Source organism: Saccopteryx leptura, chromosome 2 (genome assembly GCF_036850995.1).
Source record: "Saccopteryx leptura isolate mSacLep1 chromosome 2, mSacLep1_pri_phased_curated, whole genome shotgun sequence".
NCBI lineage: Eukaryota > Metazoa > Chordata > Mammalia > Chiroptera > Emballonuridae > Saccopteryx > Saccopteryx leptura.
In genome coordinates, this window is record NC_089504.1 from 259,179,797 (window position 1) to 259,194,213 (window position 14,417).

General features: G+C 35.8%; 1 protein-coding gene across 5 annotated transcripts in view; it reads left to right on the forward strand.

Moving 5' to 3' along the window:
• Nucleotides 1-14,417, forward strand: part of RABGAP1L (RAB GTPase activating protein 1 like) — a 551,348-nt gene that overhangs the window by 158,530 nt on the left and 378,401 nt on the right. The window lies entirely within an intron of this gene.

The window sequence follows — 14,417 nt, forward strand, 5'->3', positions numbered from 1 at the left end:
TCTTTGTCCGTCTCATCTCCTAATTTCTTAATCTATGCTAGGTCGTAGATTTTAAAATATTAGCAAGTTTAAAAGAAAACAACCCAGTTCATAACTGTGATTTGATAATCAAGACTTTGTTCCTCAGCCTATATCAACTTTTATAATTTTTTAGCCCCTCTAATTTCTTCTTCCCTTCCTTCCCTCTTCATGCTGTCCCTTGCACAAATTTTTTGAGTGCCTAGTATATAAGACTGCTAAATTCAGACTTTTTAGATAATTTTTTATGATTAATGTTTTCTATAGTGGCATGTGCAAGGTCATCCTCTGAAGTGGGGTTGGGAGGATATCTCAAGTTTTATTTGTATTTTTAAAATTTCAGATACAAAAGGGTAGGAAGCTGTGCCGATCCTTGCTGTGCTGTGGTACTGAGGCCTCACTGGTCCTTGGGCCCAACAGCCACTTGTCCCATATGGTTCAGTAGTGACCTGAGGAAGAAGGGGCTTGTACACCTTGAAGCTGGATAATAGTGGTGCTCATATTCATGTATTCACTTTCAGAATGTTAAGAGTTTCTTGCAGTTTGCATGTATTTGATTATATGGATTTATAGGTTATCTAGATTTAATTTAACCTTAACTCATAGGACAGGTGAGTGGTTTAAAAAGATTGCTGTCATACAGAAGATAATCTTTCCCTTCAAATAAGAATTAATGTTATGATAATGGATGACAGAGCACCTAATTTTGGCAATAAACTCACAGAGAAGGACATTTGATAATTTAAATATAACTATGTGATTTTGTAACTGAAACTGTATTATTATAAAAACTCTTAATATCTTCTTACTTAAAAACCTGCAGTCAGGAATTTCAAATATGGTGTAACTTGGCTGGATCGTCCAGGGAGCCTTAGAGAGTGAAGTCGGTGTGTTCTCTCCTTCCCTCAACCCCTCCCTGTTGGCCGACCACATCCTCTGCACATGGATCAGGGCTTGTTCCTTGTTAAATGGGAAGAATATAATATAAGTGTATTCTTGTTAGAATGAACACATGAAACAAACTTCAGAAAATATGTCATATCAAAATATCACAAGAGAATATTTAATTGGTCACCTAGGATTAATGTAATAGAATATTCAAGTAATATCATAATGTCTACTCAGAAATGTTTGAGAACCTGTTGTCTAAAGTTTTGTGCTAGGATGGTGATGCATATTAATTTCTAAAATCAGTGAACTGAAAAAATAACCTCTATTGGCTAAATATAAAACAGTGTAAACATTCAAGGAAGAAGGCCAACTTGATAAAACTACAGAGAGCATGCACTCGAACCTCTATTCGGAGAGCAAAGAGGGAGATAGTTGCAAATATTATATACTTTGGCAATTGCTGCAAAAATCTTTTTTGGAATACAAAAAACAACCATTTTAAGATTCTGCTAGTTCTCTATTTTCTTGAGCATTGTATGGGCAGATAAAGCTTCCTCATATTTATCCTTGTCAGATTATTGGTGCTGCTCAGATGAAAGCCTGCCTTCTCTCTGTTCTCCAGTGTGCTTATTGTAGCTGGTGGCTTTTAATAAAACATGTAGCTAAAGAAAAAAGTTTTACTCTACTTTGTTGGGATGTACTATAATTATAGTTATGGACATTCTCAAGGAGAAATCTTTAAATTGGCATTTTTCTTCTGATTGAATACCATTTAGTGAATATTTAAATGAAAAGTGAAACTATGGTATCAGTTATGTGTATTTTTATATGATAAGTTTTCACAACTAACTTAAACTCTGTACATCATTTAGGCAGGTAGATATTTGCTTTTACTTTGCATGGTTTATTTTTTAAAAATTCAATGCAGTGTATTAGCCAACACTCAACACTAGATTTCATTGAGAGGCAGGGCATTGCCTAATTACATGGCTGCTCTGTTCTCTGCTACCACCTTGTTTAGTTGTAGGAAATGATCTTTTTGATAGAATTGGGTTATTCCAGCTGGGTCTGTACCATTAAGATTTATAAAAGCCACAGACTCTTGTACGATACAGCCATAAAATTTACAAAAGTTTCTCCAGGGTTTTGCTTTGGCTTTGATTTACTTTTCATTCAAATATATGTTTCAATATGTTTACCATTAATCAGTGTCAAGGTTAAAAAAGGAGAGAGACAGCAGATACCTAGGAGGCAGGCACCAAAAGTCCACCCTCCTCCAACATATTACACAGTTTTGCTCAAGTCTGGGAAACAGTTCTGATTTGCAGCTTCTTGCTTGATTACATCACAAATTTCTCAGTATTTTCTCTTTCTCATTTTGTGTCTCTGTACAGTTTATTTTTCTTTGTCTCTTCATCACATCTTCCATTCTCTTTATACCTGCCTTCCTTTTCTAATGGAGCTCTGAAATGTTTTTTTTTTTGTTATTTGCTATTTTATGTTTGCCTGGTTTCACATACCCTGTGAATTTCTCATACTAGGCTGCTTTTTAGTTGCATAACTTTTAGTTGACATTTATGTATTTATTATTTTTAATTGAATTTTATTGGGGTAACACTTGGTAATATAATTTTACAGGTTACAAATGCCCAATTCTATAACACATTTCTGTATAACATATTGTGTGTTCACCCCCCTAGGTCAATTCTTCATCCATCACCATTATCCTCCCTATGTCCTCCTTCACCTCCCTTATACTCTTCTCCACCATTTATCCCCCTATAGCCCCTCCCCCTGGCAGGCTCCACACTGTTGTCCATGTCCATGAGGGTTTTTTGTCCTTTTTAACTCTATCCATCCATTACCCTCACCCAACCCCCTTACCTGACAGCTGTCAGCCTGCTCTCTTTGTATGTATGAGTCTGTTTCTGTTTTGCTAGTTAGTTCATTTTGTTCATTAGATGTCACATATTTCTAAACTGTCAAGATGGTAGATTGTGCCATCACAGAGAAACTCATTTTCTTGTACTTTGTATCCACAAGGCCTGGCACTAGCCCTTAATAAATGTTTGTTTGTTGAATACTTAAATGTATTATACTCTATAGGGCAGTGCTCCATGATTTAAAAACATCTTCTTTTCCTTCTTTCCCTCCCTCCCTCCTTCCCTCCCTCCCTCCCTCCCTCCCTCCCTCCCTCCCTTCTAGAACACATCAAGTTATAGACTAGAGCTTTAACTGAAGTCTTACTTTTTCATCACATTTAATGAGTAGCTGTTAAGGACCACTGTTCAAGAATAGCCATTGAAAAGTTGTCTTTTTAATTTATTTTTTTTTTCATTACAAGATAAGTAATTATTTCTTAGAGCTTATGAAGAAGATATGTAATTGTTAATGTGCACACATAAAGATCCCAAAATATGATATGCAGTATGTCTCATGTTACAATCTTGGATATGTTTGAGTTTTATTTCCATCAAATAGAAAAAAATAAACAAATGGAAAAACCAGAAGACCACTGAGTAATTTAAGGTTATTGTGAGCCACAGAAAAATTTAGGTCCTTTGTGAAATTTCTTGAGCTTCTTCAAGAAGATACTTGATAGATATCATGTTGGGGGTATTATTGATGCTGCAAAACCCCCCCTACCACCCCTTTGAAGCTTTTTTCCATATCTGGTTTTTCATTTAAGTAATATATTAATTACAGAGAGTGTTTCAAGCTAAGTATTGAAATTAATTCGGTATGTTGCAATTTAAAGAAAACAGTTATAACTATAATGATTTATTATGTTTGGTTTTTTTTGGTTTTTTTTTTTACAGAGACAGAGAGAGAGAGAGGGATAGATAGGGACAGACAGACAGGAACGGAGAGAGGTGAGAAGCATCAATCATTAGTTTTTTGTTATGACACCTTAGTTGTTCATTGATTGCTCTCTCATATGTGCCTTGACTGTGGGGCTACAGCAGCCCGAGTAACCCCTTGCTCAAGCTAGCGACCTTGGGTCCAAGCTGGTGAGCTTTGCTCAAACCAGATGAACCTGCGCTCAAGCTGGCGACCTCGGGGTCTCGAATCTGGGTCCTCCACATCCCCGTCCGACACTCTATTCACTGCACCACTGCCTGGTCAGGTGATTTATTATAATTCTTATTTGGTTCCTTTTTTCTCTATATTAGATCTTTTTCCCCTTAGAGTCACAATCAATTTTATCAGTAATACTTCTGTTGAGCACATAGGAAACTAACTTTTTTCATACAAACATTTTTATTCCTAATGAATAATGAATACACTAGATAAAGGTTGCTCCAAACTTATTTATTCCTGAATTGGAATATTATGGGTGTGCATAGTTACTGGTATAAGAGAGCACTTTACTTTTTACCACTGTCAGAATAACTTAATCACTTCCATCCTTTACAAGGCTGATGTCTGACATGTTTATGAAAACTGCTTAATATTTTAATAGATGACTTTTACCTTGATACCAGCAAAGTCATATGAAAAGGAACAATTCCATTTAACTCTTTAAATCTTGACTTTTAAAAAAAAGGTATAATGGCAATTTTTACTTGAAAGCCTATCTTAATTTTTCTACCCATCTGTCTAGTTGGTACTTAGGTACTCAGGTAAGATTCCAGCTCTTTTTTTTTTTTTTTTTGTATTTTTTCTGAAGTTGGAAATGGGGAGGCAGTCAGACAGACTCCCACATGTGCCCGACCAGGATCCTCCCGGCATGCCCACCAGGGGTGATGCTCTGCCCATCTGGAGCGTTGCTCTGTCACGACCAGAGCCATTCTAGCGCCTGAGGCAGAGGCCATGGAGCCATCCTCAGCGCCCGGGCCAACTTTGCTCCAATGGAGCCTTGGCTGCAGGAGGGGAAGAGAGAGACAGAGAGGAAGGAAAGGGGGAGGGGTGGAAAAGCAGATGGGCACTTCTCCTGTGTGTCCTGGCTGGGAATAGATTCCAGCTCTTCATAGAGATTGTATAATTAAAGTCTCTATAACTTTCTTACTTTACTTTCTAGGGGGCTCGGATCTTTATTTTGAAGGGTTTCTTCAAAGCACATTATGGGCAAGGATGATTTGGGTATGTTTACAACATTTCTGTCTTACTCAGTCCTCTAGAACTGATCATGCAGTCAACAGGAAATTTGATCTTTATTCCACACTATTTAAAATCAAGATTTTCTGAGTAAAAAGCTATAGCAAAACCTTAAGTAGAGGATTGATGGAGTTCTCGTGGATAATTGAAACAAGTCTCTTTTCCTGTTGGAGTCGGTAATGATGCTGGGCTCTCATTTTTCCCTCCCACTTCTGTGGGAAGACTCTTTCCCACTTGAATAGAAAGTAGATTGAACTTGATCTTGGGGGAAAGGTGAGACAGTCCCAGCGGCACAGTGTAGTCTTGCATTAAGTGTTCTGGGACTAATTAATCAGGAAATGACTCTAATTAAAAAGGAAACATCCTCAGTTGCATGCTCAGAGTACTTTATGGAAGGAAACCTTCGACTTAGCTATTTGTGGTCTGGCTTCCAGCAGCATTCTTTAACTGTTTATGTATCAGTTGAAAGGGGGTGATTGAAGGATTTCTAGCAGACTTCCTTTGTAATGATAAACTTTGATTTTTAATGGACTTCTTTTCAGGTATAAATTTACACAATAGCAGTAATTTGGAAGTTACAATATTTTAGTTGGTCTATAAGGCTTAATTTGTAATCTTACTGTGTTTTTTAAATCCTGAAACAAATCATGCTACTTAGATATAACGTTAGTAGACAGCATTTGGGTATGTATGTAAGTAAATATAAATATAAACAAACATACTGTCATGCAGGATCAAAATAAACAAATATCTAACAACTATTAGTAAATTTATCTATTTAAATTATATTGGCATTTCCGTTAGCTTAAGAGTTTATTTGGCTTAACTGAAGTCTGTTTAGAGAATTAGTGTGTAAAAGAGAGTATTTTAATTTCACTGATCCACACCAGACAGATCAGTTACTTTTCTTGGGTACCAGTTCATGTTCAGATTCAGCAAGGTGGCAGATTCTGTTTCCACTGATACCGTTTATGGGCCTCTACATGGGATGATTGTATCGCCGTATAAGAGGAAATGTTCTCGTGGTGCTCAGTTTTTTCCAGTTTGTACCAAACTCTATGGTGTTTTAAGTCACTGACAATTTTTGAAGATGAGGGATCTGCTGGTACCATTTTAATACTTTGAGAGAATGGTTAGAGTTAAATCATGATTCTGTCTTTTCATTGTGGAGATAGAGATGTTCTCTGAGAATGCCTGCAGCCCTGAAACATCCTTGAGAAACCCGTATGTCAGCTGGGTAATTTTAAGGGCTTTTTAGGGCTTTTTTTCCATGTTGCTTCAGGGGCACTCCAAAGAGCCTTTAGTGTTGCTTAGTCCTATAAAAATATGGAGGTAAAACCAAATGCCAACATTATGTCACTTTGATCCTATGTAGAGTATAAACTTAGAATACTGTCTAAGGTACTAATTCCATGCCTCTCTACTATCATCTTGATGTAGTCATTAAAGCACTGATTCATTCCTGAGAGTCTGTTAGTTCTTTGTTTACATTCAGTTTTAATTTTACCTTTGCCTTTTTTGTCAAGAACATTTCTAGGACAGATCTCGAAATTTAATGGGCAGGTGTAGGTCTTGTTAAATACAGATTTGGATTCAGTACATCTTGGGGGGGAGCTTGTGATTCTCATTTCTAACTAATTCTTATTGCTGCTAGTTCACAAACCACAATTTGAGTAGCAAGGGTCTAGTTCCGAGACATAAACTCTAAAATGTTTCTGAAATATTTAAAAATGATATTTAGCTCAGTGAATGCATTTAATTATTTCTGGCTAATTATATTAGTTAAGAAAGATACATAAACTAAAAAGTCACAATGGAGTTTACTATTTACTATAAAATTTTTTGTCGTCTGATGACCTTCATTGTAATATGGAATTCATAACTAAACATTATTATTGTTATAAAAAGATAGGTAAGACAATATTGTTTAAAAAACTAAACTAGTGGCCCTGGCCGGTTGGCTCAGCTGGAGAGCGTTGGTCCAGTGTGTGGAAGTCCCAGGTTCGATTCCCAGCCAGGGCACACAGGAGAAGTGCCCATCTGCTTCTCCACCCTCCCCCTGTCCTTCCTCTCTATCTCTCTCTTCCCCTACTTCAGCCAAGGCTCCATTGGAGCAAAGTTGGCCTGGGTGCTGAGGGTGGCTCCATGGCCTCTGCCTCAGGCGCTAGAATGGCTCTGGTTGCAACAGAGCAACGCCCCAGATGAGCAGAGCATTGCCCCCTGGTGGGCATGCTGGGTGGATCCTGGTTGGGTGCATCTGGGAGTCTGTCTGCTCCTCCCCTTTTCACTTCATAAAAATACAAAAAAAAAACCCCAAAACAAAAACCTAAACTAGTTATAGTTCCTTATCAAAAGAATACATATAAATAAATATAAAATGATAACCATGGGTTAAACATATTTGCCTTAAGGTTTAAGGTTTTTTTTTCTTAATTTGTTCTTTATGTAACATCTAAATTTTCCAACATTTGGCTTTTATTGATGGAAAAGAAGGCAAGAAAGTCAGAGAATCAAAGAAGTAGAAGATGATTTTTCTGAACAATTTTTCTCTCCTGGGTTTTGGCTGTCCACTTTCATTTTTGATTCAAGCTTCTTTAATTCTCAAAATGCATGGAGCCTCTTAGGTTTTTTATTTGAGCCCAAAGAACAGGAATTAAATTTTACTTCTATTAATCTTTGCTCCTGTACTCCTTGGCCCATCACATTTTACATACAAGGAGGATAAGTCCTGTTCACATTCCTTCTGCCAGATGATATTGAGAGAAGAGTCCTTAGCAAATCACATTAATTTAAAATATTCTGTCATGGAGATAGTAGCTGAACACAGAGGGTAAGGTTGCTGGAGGGCTATTTTTTTCCCCTTTTGGAAATGGGTAAAGACGTGGCTGGAAAGAGATTGTGACAAGCAACTGTCTAGGAAAACCTGACCCATGCTTCTGCTGTGAAAATGAAGCAACGCATACTAACTGCATTAACCACAGAACCTCTCGATTTGCCTCTCCTTTCAGAAATCACTCCCAGTGAGAAAATGAGTCTAAATGTTATTCATGACATATTTGCTCACCGACATAGACATAATTATAAGATCTTGAACATGCTATATATGAATTGAGATTGTTGATTTAGAGAACATTAGGTTGAATGTTACTAATTTAATTTGTGGGAGTGCTTTTTAAATGACACTCATCATTCAAGACATGTTTAGTATTATTCCAGATGCTCAAGAGGATTTATTAACTAGCTTGTAATTTTCGTTTCTAATATGCCTCCTTTCATCTCTCCCTTTTATGCTACTTCCTTCTGTCTGAGTATCCAATATGGATTCAGGTTTGGTTGGGCCTGACACATATAATTTTGGGTGGGGAGCTCCTTAAGGAAAATAATTTGGGGTGGGCAAATTTTACAAAAACATATAATGATGTGAACATATATCTAGGGACTCTTCCAGGACAGAATGAAGCTGAAGCTTAAGGTAAGTTTCTGCCAGTAGCAGTTTAGAAAATACTGTGTACTTTTTTTCTGTTGTAGTTGGAAAGAGCATAGGTTATATGTCCTAACTGGGACTCGGATATGGGCTTTCTCTGCCTTCTGTCTATTGTTAGAGTCATCAGTGCATGTTTTTCGAAGGTGACAACAGTAGCTTTTGAAATGAATGCTGTTTCCACTTCCATATTTTCACACACTCTGCTTTCCTACAGCCTGTTCACATTGCAGCCAAAAACTCTTTTATAAACCCTTTCAGTGATGCATTTAGGAAAAAGAACAGAATCTAGGTACTTATTACTATTTTCAGTGCTCTTCTTGTAATATGGAATTCATAACTAAACATTATTATGGAATTCATAACTAAACAGTGCTCTTCATTCTTTCCTGAAGTTCCAGGTTCTTCTCTGCTTGCATTTTCCTTGAGTCTGAAATAATTCCTTTAGCATTCCTTTGGTGCAGGTCTGTTGGTAACAATGTAATTTTATTTTCTCTGAATATGTATTTATTTTGCCTTTATTCTTAAAGAGTCTTTTCCCTTGATACTAGACTATTAGGTAGACAGCCCTGCCCCACCCCTGGTATTTTGAAGATGATATTCCACTGCCTTTTGGCATCCGTGATTTCTGATGAAAGTAAGTCATCAGTTATGGCATGTGACCTGTGTAGCTACATAAGGCCCACACTTAGAAGGGCTCTGTGCTTGGTTACATTTTCTGCTGTAGCTGCCTTGAAATTCTTGATAGTTTTGAACAATGGCTCCTATATTTTCATTTTGTACTGACACCCACAAGTTATATAGCTGGTCTTGTACCATTTGAATCATTGCTCCCCAGTATATAATATATTGTTGTTGTTTTTTATTTCTGGCTGCTTTTAAGATTTTTCTCTTTCACTTTGTTTTCTAATAATTTGACTACAATATGCCTAGGCATTGTTTTCTTGTTAATCCCAGTTGGGGCCACAGGCCTTCATAAATCTGTAATTTTATGTCTTTTACCAGATTTGGAAAGATTTAGGGCATTATTTCTTCAAATATCTCTTACTCCCCAATTCTTTCCACTACTACAGGGATGTTAACTGCTGATATTGATTCTTGAGGCTTTTTTCTTTCAGTCAGCAGTATTCTTTCTTCTTTAGAAAGATAATTGTTGATCTGTCTTTAAATTCACTTACCCTTTCTTTTTTCATGCCTATTGTAAGTCCATCCAGTGAATTTTTATAGTCTATTTTTTATTTGGATTCTTTTCATATTGTCAATTTTTCTCCTGAAAGTTTTTCTCCTTTATTCACTGCAATTATACATTTCTTCACATCAGTGAGCGTAGTTATAATAGCTGCTTAAATGTTCTTGTCTAGAAATTTCAACATTTGGATCATCTTAAGGTTGGTTCTGTTGTCTTTTCCTTTACAGATTGATTATACTTTTCTGTCAGATAATTTTTTAATTCTTTCCTGGAAATTGTGAATGTTATAAGAGTGTTGATTTTTTTGTTTTAGCACATAGTTAACTTAATTTTTACTCAAACTATAAACTCTGTCTTCCCTATAATGGTTAGCAACTTCCAAAAAAAGTTTTAAGAATAGAAAATATAATTCATTATAATAAGAATTGTCATTTATATTTCATAGCTATCTTAGTTCATTTGGGGTACTGTAACCAAGTACTACAATGGAAGTGGTATATAAACATCAGAAATTTACTTCTCACAGTTCTGGAGGCTGGGAAGTCCCAAATCCTGGCACTGCAGATTCCGAGTCTGCTGAGGGCCCACTTCCTGGTTCATGGACGAGCCTTGTTTTGTCTTCACATGGCAGAAGGGCAAGGGAACTTTCTTGGATGGATTTATAAGGGCCATGATCAACTCCCAAAGGCTCCACTTTCTGATACTATCACCTTGAGGGCTAGAATTTCAACTATGAATTTTGGTGAGATACAAACATTCAGTCCACAGAAATAGTCCTTCATAGTTTATTAGGTTTTCTTTTCTTTATTTTTATTTTTATTGACTTTTAGAGAGAGAGGAACGGGAAGAGAGAGAGAAAGAGAGAAACACTGATTTGTTTCACTTATGCTGTCATCAGAACCTTCAACCTCAGCATGTTGGGATAATGCTCTAACCAACTGAGCTACCCATTTTTTAAAATTTTGTTTTTAGAGAAAGAGAGAGAGACAGACAGGAAGGGAGAGAGATGAGAAGCATCAACTTGTAGTTGTATCACTTTAGTTGTTCATTGATTGCTTCTCATATGTTACCTTGACCAGGGGCCTCCAGCCGAGCTAGTGTCCCTTTGCTCAAGCCAGTGACCTTGAGTGTCAAGCCAGTGACCTTGGGATCATGTCTATGATTCCATGCTCAAGCTGGCAATCCCACACTCAAGCTGGTGACCTTGGGGTTTAAACCTGGGACCTCAGTGTCCCAGGTTGATACTTTATTCATTGTGCCAGCAGCAGTCAGGCTATATACTTTCTAATTTTATCCTCTGAAAGTTTCCTATAATACTGAGTTAGGACAGTAATAGTTACTGTACCCCCTCTATAGATGTAGAAATAAAGGCCCAAGGGAAATTCTGTGAAATAGTCTTATATCAGTCAGGAATCTATTCTTTTTTGATTAAAGTCTGCTTTACGATATGTTTTAGTATTACTGGTAAAAATAGTGACATATTTACCATACCTTATAATTTTTACATAAATTGTTTCATAAATATTTTCTCATTTAATGGTCCAACTAACTATCTGCAAAAAACAAGACAGTTAGTGTATTACCCTTTTTTCAGATGAGAAATCCAGAGGTATAGCACTTATTTGTATGGGATAAATAAGTGTTAATGATAAGATTGAAAGCTATAGGCTAGACCACTATTACTAGGTTCTACATTCATTCTTTATACTAGCACTACCTTCTTTTGCTTATAGATGACTACAATATAGACCACTATTACTAGGTTCTACATTCATTCTTTATACTAGCACTACCTTCTTTTGCTTATAGGTGACTACAATATACAATATGCATTTATCTCACCAACATCTTCTTATAGTATCTTTAGACTGCATCTGACATTGTAGGAAGCACTTAACACTTTATTGAATCAACAGCTAAGGAATGTAAAAAATTTTTTGGTAGTATCTCCTGGTGTCTTTTGGATTTTTTTCTTCTTTATTCTTTCTGGAAAGTGTACTATGAGTAAAACTTTTTTCTTTATTTCAAAATGAATTGCATAATATTTTCAAAGTGTTGTGTGCCTGTACTTTGAATTATGAATCACCTAAAAAATATAAAAGACTTCTGGGCAAAGGGGCTATTTAAATGATAAGTAGTATGCTTTGGGATGAAAATGCATTATATTTATATTTAATAATTTTTCTATATAACCTTATTAGAGACTGTTTTGAAGGTTTCTTTCTTTCCTTTTTTCTTCCCTTCTTTTCCTCCTTTTTCCTTTCTTCTCCTTCTTTTTGAATGCAGAGCACTGCTCTGTAAAAGCAATATTCTATCTTTTGCTAAGCCTGCAAGTCTAATTTTGGAGCAAAGCCTGCAGGTAATTTAAGTATAGAAGGTAGACTGAGAGTTCATTTTACTTTTGATTTATATATGACATCTGTTTAGAACTAAGCTTTTTCACAAACAGAATAAAAATTATTTATTTTTGGATATATAGGCAAAAGGCAAATAAATGAACTAAGAAGTAAGCACCTTGTTCTTAAAGGAAAAGTCACTTTTGTTTATAAGAAAAGATGCGTTTGACGAAAACTGAACAATTTCAAATGAAAGCATAGTATATAGTAAGTTTTTGAGAAAAAGTTTACTGAATGATGAATGAAGGAAGACATGTGACTTTGTTTCATGGCCAATGTAGAATATAGAATATATCTTTTCTTGACCCACTACTGAAGAGAGGTTGTAAAATTGGCGTGTTTAGTAGTGTTGGCTAGGCCACTTAGAGCACTGTTTTATGGTGTGAAAACAATAACTTGGATGTGCCTTATTCTCAAACTTCATGTCTGTGAGATAAAGGAAGACACTGGCTCGTAGTTTAACTTCTGCTACATTTCAGTTCTAACCCTGGCATTTATAAATTTACAATTTGTAAAATGCAGACTTAACCTTCATTTCTCCCCTCAAGTTCATGTCATTTCTCTATTTCTTTATTCATTCAGTGCTTTTTGATAATGATAAAAATATGCATTGTATTGGCTTTAGAGATATTTTCTCATATACTTTTCAGACTTTAATGGAAGCCTTCTCGGCCATGTGTACGCAACCATATTTTAAACAAATAAATAATAACCATATTTTAAATTAAAATCAGGCAGAAGTTGCCTTTTTATTCCCTTCATGGGAAACAGTAAGGTGCTGGGAAAAGGTGTTGAGTAGTTGGAAACACATTCAACACAGCAATCTCCCTGGAGTGTGTTATCGCTACTATGAAACAAGAACAGAGCTGAATTCCAGCCTTGAAGGCAGTTTCATTGACCTGTGTAAATATCACTTACTGCACACCTTTGTTTAATTTGTGCCCATGGTTAATATTTTATTGGCATTATAATTGTTAAAAATTACAGTATACAATTGGAATGAAAGTTTTTGTGGCATTAAAATAAAGCAACAATAGGATTATCATTTAACATTAGAATAGGATGGTTAAATTGTCTTTGTTGCTAAGGGCAAGCAAATACTAGAGGACTTTGTACTATTTTTTTTTCTGTTTCACTTGGTAAGGAAGACTTACATACTGAGTGTTACTGAGATGTGTGGGTCATCAGCTACAACACCGGGAATCTTTCTGTCGTGCTGAGTTTTTCATTGGACTTTGTCATGGCATTTGCGATATGCTTTGACCTGTCTAACCAACAAGATACTGTACTATATTACTCTTTATCAGTAGGTCTCTGTAACTCTTACAGCTACAATTTTTGTATCCCAGCCCCAGTTTATAATATTAACAGGCACCCTTGTGAATATAAAGATTGCAGGGCTCTCAAGAACTTCAGAAAGCATCTAGAGTTGTTGTTGCAGCTTGTTTCGTAAATGAGGCACATTAGGCTTTGGGGAGTGGAGGAAGTCAAATGACATTCTCCCTGTCATCCAGTGGATAAGTTTAAAAGAACTCTGTTTCCAGTAGCATTTGCCTGAGACATGAAGAATATTTGCAACAATTCAGAATTCTCCACAAAATTGGATTATTATGAGAATCCATTTAATATAAGGAGTAAATTAAGACATAATCTAGTATTTTTTATTTTAATGGAGTAAAAGATCTGAGTAAGTAAAACAGAAGAAAGCAAAACAAAGCAAAAATAAACATCATAGTCTGATTATCCTGCCCTGTGTCTTTCATTGATGGTGGGGTATAAACCAGTGTTTTCAAAATATACATTACATCCTCATGTTACCTAATAATTGAGATTTTTCTCTTGATTCTGTTTATGTTGGTTAAATTCACTTTATGCAAGGTTAAAATTTATAAAGACATTCCAGGGATACTGGGTATATTGTTTGTCTGAAATTTCCAAAACTTTTTTAACATCTATTTTGTGCAAAAAAACTTTCATTGTAATAGTGCTATACATCTACTTTAGTAGGAAGCTCAAAGGATGTTATATTTATGATTGTTTCATGTACTTAGAAGGAAGAAACTTGATTGGTGGGATAACATTTGTTATTGTAAATGTTATTGTTTGAATGGCATAATTTTACAGCATGTTACAGTCAGTTAGCCATTGTTATTCTCATGAAGTTCTGTAGGAAATACTTTCATTTTTAATACCTTCACTCATGAACAACACCAAGAATTTCATTTCCCTTTGGGGCATACAACTGTTTTCAGCCTACTCAGTGCCATGTCAGGGCATAAAATCATCTTGACAGAAAGCTCTAAATTATAAATAGTCCTATAATGACATTCAGCTTGGGCGGTAC